A 4,733-nucleotide genomic window follows, 5' to 3' on the forward strand; every position below is an offset into this window, starting at 1 on the left:
GGGTTTGGAACGGGTCCCATATGAGGAGAGGTTAAAGCGACTGGGACTTTTCAGTTTAGAAAGGAGGAGACTGAGGGGGGATATGATAGAGGTATATAAAATCATGAGTGGTGTGGAGAGGGCCGATAAAGAAAAGTTATTTATTAGTTCCCTAAATAGAAGAACTAGAGGACACCAAATGACATTAATGGGGAGGAGGTTTAAAACTAATAAAAGAAAGTTCTTCTTCACACAGCGTGTAGTCAACCTGTGGAACTCCTTGCCAGAGGTGGCCTTGAAGGCTAGGACTATAATAGAGTTTAAAGAGAAGCTAGATAATTTCATGGAGGTTAGGACCATAAAAGGCTATTAGCCAGGGGATAAAATGGTGTCCTTGGCCTCTGTCTGTCAGAGGCTGGAGAGGGATGGCAGGAGACAAATCGCTTGATCGTTGTCTTCAGTTCACCCTCTCTGGGGCATCTGGTGCTGGCCACTGTCAGTAGACAGGATACTGGGATAGATGGACCTTTGGTCTGACCCAGTACAGCCGTTCTTATGTTCTTATGTTCTTATAGTTAACTTCTCTGTGTTTTTTTTTTTCTTAAAACACTTTCTTGTCTCTTAAAATGAAAACTGGCCTTTTTCAGATATTACTCTTGTAAGTATTGTTTTAAGGATTTAGATTTCCAGTACCTGTACTTACTGCTTTTTCTCAGTTCTACCACAAGGCCTTCAATCTATCTTTTACCTGCCTGCTTGTCTGGGCCTGATCCTGTTTTTCTTGCTAAATGGAAAGTGGCTTCTTTCCACAGACTCAGGCTTTGTCCCATTACAAGTTTAGCAAGGAGGGAGGCCTTGTTCACTAAGCCCCACACCTCCTGGTCCTTTTTCTTAAGCATATTCCTGAAAAATCTGTGAGTTGCTTTAACTCTCAGTACCTTTCCTTAAGGGAATCTAGCTGTGTCTGGGTACTGAGGGACATGCATTTCTACTTCTCCACCTCTGCAGCAGAGGCTTTTAAATTTTGCAGTTTCATATTTGCATTCTTGTATTCAGTCAATTTGAGAAACACCTCCTTACAGGTTTTCCATAGAAGCCAAACTGCAGCTGCTTCCTTTTTCATTGGAGTTGAGGGTTTATATATCTATAAGTAGTTAGCCAATTTGTCTTCTAGCTCTGAAATTGTATGGACATCAGCTAACACTTGATCAGACCAAGGGCTATGTCCGAATTTTTGCAAGATTTGTTCAAAAGGTTCAAAAGATTTGTTCATCTTTTACAAATGCCAATTTCTCAGTCTCCTCTCTGGGAGCCTGCTTAAAAGACTGCTTATGTTTAAACATTTTCTAGTATTCCCACCCTTCTATTGGGACTAGAATAGCAATGCTTATGCTTTTTACTCTTATCTACCAATACCTCTTAGTATACCCAACCTCCTATTGAGACTAAAATAGCAATACCAATACCTCTTTTTCCTGGAGTGAGAAATTTAATTCTCCTCCCTTCTTTCGAATGCCGGCATTCTACAACCGGGGAGGAGCGAGAAAACTACTTCTCCTCCTCTCTTTACCCGGCCTTCTACCACTGGGGGTGGGCACACCTTACTGATCGATCACTTTAATACTTTTCAAGGTTTATGATCACTTTTCCATACTTCTCAACACCTTTACATTACTCAATAAATGCTCATGGTACCTTCCCCCTTTTGCAATTCTCCACCAAAATGTTGTACTTAAAAGAAGTACTTGGGATCTTTTTCAGAGGGATAAGGCAACATGCCACATTTATTGATCACACATAGAATAATCAATACTTATCATATGTATATGACATATCACACTCATGCACTCTCACATACACACAAGCACACTCCGTCTTGTTGTTACCAAAAGTTGCTCCCCCTAACTGCACTGGCCAGGTGAGTTAGATGGGGGAGGGGTGGAGCCGGGCTTCTGCCGATCCGGATGGATGCTCTCATGTTGACAAGATGAAAATCCCTCTGCAAGATGCCTCCTATTTATCCCTCTTATGCAGCCAATTAGCCATCACCTTGCCTTTCTTAATGCTGCTTCAAAGAGAGTTCTTCCAAGGGCAGGCACTTGTTACTTGACTCCCAAGGCATCTGTATGTCCAGTCTTCTTAATGAGTTCACTTCACAGGTATTGTCTTGGATCTGGCTCCCAGACCCTCTCCACCCTTGCAACTGCTGCTGGAGGTGCTCCCCTTTCAGTCTCCATTCACACTTCATTCATTTCAACAGGGCAATCAAGGAAAGGGGAGAGCTCAAAAGAAATTTTTTTCTTACAAGATCTATATATCTTAATACAAAGTTATAGGAGAAATGTTACAGAGATTCTATAAGAACACTTAAAGATATATCTAAAAAGACAAGATCTTAATACAAAATATAATATTACAGGGATTTATCCACAGGGACATTTGGGGACAGGGAGCAGACTGGCTGGGACCTGTGAGGGGTCCTCAGGACACATGTAGGCAGGGTCTCCCCTTGCTTTACCACTGAGCTGCCAGTCCCAGCTGTCATTGCTCCATGTGCCCAGAGGAGGGAAGGTGGGTTGGGGGACAGGCTGCAACTCTGCCTTGACTATTGAGCAGGGCCCTGCTGCATCTTCCTCAAAATGCCCTGAGGGCAAGAGGAACAGCCTGGCAGCTGCTGATACAAGGACCAAATGTGTGGGCATCAGGTGAAGCAGTGTGAGACACAACCTCAGCTGCCCCTTGATCTCTAGCCAGGCTGTTACGTTCTAAGGCCCCAACCTGCAGCAGCCACCCCACTTACCCAGCTGGGCCAAACACCCAACTCTAGTGGGCACCAGTCACCCAGCAGAGGGGCAAAGGGCATTTAAGGACACAGAAGCCAAACACTGGTATTACCAAGAATTTGCAGCAAACGAACATCTCATCAGCAGGTCCCACTGAGATCTGAGCTCAGGCTGCAGGATTCAGATTCAATTGCCTAGGAAGGTACTTGAATCTCCCTCCATCACAGAACATTTGTCAAGAGCCTCTCAGAGAAAAAGCTTCTAGACCAGCTAGAAGCACAAGGGAGCAGACTATGCAGCCTCCAGGCAAACCAGAGAAAGGCCGTAGGGTCAGAACACTGCTGCAAAACAAGAATAGCGACATTAAAAAAAAAAGGCAGAAAATGGAAGTGCAGCAAAGCATCTTGAGAAACAACAGTAGGAAGGACAAGCAATGAACAGCTCTGTTTCTCTTTCTTTTACCATGAGCACCAGGGGAAAGCACAAACGCAGTCCCCCACTCACAAATTGTGCAGTCAATTTTCCCCCATTTGAGGAAATTGCAGCAGTTAGCACAGCCACAGTGCAATGGATGAGCCTCACTTTAGGAAAACCACTTTCAGGATTGAGATTATTTCCCCTGGTAGGTAAGTATGTGATTCCCAGGCACAATCACAGCCTGCCCCCAAGCACCCAAACACTCTCACCTCATGGTAGGCATGGCTTCACAGCCCCACGTGACCATGCCAGCGCCATATCCCTCCTGCCTGCACTCATCCTGACATGCCCCAGACTGACCCCACTCACAAAATTTGGGCCCTGCTCACCAGCCCACTCCCGTTCCCGCTCCCACAGAGTTCTGCTCATGACATCTGCATACGGACTCACATGGCTCCATCCTTCTGCATGGGACACGTCCCCCCACCTGCCTGGACCCAGTGATGTCCCCTCTACAGCCAGAGCTGCCTCCTCCCCAACTTAGAGCCCAGCCACAGTACTGCACCATGACCCCTGACTGCTAACCCTTTCAGCACTCAATTTGCCCAGCTGTAGCCCACACCAAGGAGGGGCTGGCTTTGTCAGGGGCTGCCATTCAGGAGATACCAAGTGATGTGGCTGCCAATCTCATCCCTGCCACTCTCAGCCCAGCCGGGCACATCACCCTCCTAACCCAGGCCCAGCGGCCCCTCAACAGCCAGAGCAGAGAAGAAGCAAGAAGGAATGGAGAGAGGCAGGAGCCCTCTGCAAGCCAGCCAGAATCACAGGGAAGAGCAGGAGTATTCCCCCTCCTTCCAAGGAAAATCGTCTGTCCCTTCTACCTCTCCCATCTCCTACCAGAGAACTTCTCCCGAGCACATCACGCTGCCTCTTCTGGGCCTCCCTTCTTCCATCGGCAAAATGGGGTTGATGAGGCTTCCCACCCTGTCATGAGCGTTGGGTGGAGAACCATGCTGAAGATCAGAAAGAGGCTCAGGCAAATGCTCCCAGGCTGAGGTGCTATTAGCAGAGGCTTGGGAAACAAGTGAGAAACACCAGTAAGTCACCAGGTATCACCAACGGGTGGGGAGTCACCGGGACCTGTGCCCCCATCCGCAGCTGGACGTGACTCTCAGCCGGCAGGTAGAACAGAAGGTTTGTTACATCACAGGGGGACAGTATAGAACAGATGTGTTAGCACAGGGACCAGAGACACACAATTCATGGCTGGATTCAGCTTACCTGGCAGGTCGGCATTTTGCATCCCTTAAGCCGACCTGCCCGGCCTAGTACAGAGTCATGCTCAAAATTCCCAACCCCATCAGATGGTGGTGCAGTGCCGCTGGAAACTGAGGCACACACAGAGTTGCCACAGAACAGCACAAGACAGCAGGGATCACACGCGACATAGCAGAGTGAACAGAGCCGTGTGCCGCTGCTGTGTAACTGCTCCACGGGCATCTTCCCACTGCAGAGAGCGCTCTGAGCCAGCCCATCTTTGGGCACCCAAGGGGT

The 4,733-nt window shown here is 47.8% G+C and overlaps 1 non-coding gene across 1 annotated transcript; it reads right to left on the reverse strand.

The window, feature by feature from the left end:
- Window positions 1-3,233: 3,233 nt before the first annotated feature.
- LOC112545456 (U1 spliceosomal RNA) lies at window positions 3,234-3,396 on the reverse strand. Its single transcript, XR_003088920.1, has one exon. It is a non-coding gene; the product is annotated as a U1 spliceosomal RNA (small nuclear RNA).
- Window positions 3,397-4,733: the final 1,337 nt, after the last annotated feature.

Source organism: Pelodiscus sinensis, chromosome 31 (assembly GCF_049634645.1).
Source record: "Pelodiscus sinensis isolate JC-2024 chromosome 31, ASM4963464v1, whole genome shotgun sequence".
Taxonomy (NCBI): Eukaryota; Metazoa; Chordata; order Testudines; family Trionychidae; genus Pelodiscus; species Pelodiscus sinensis.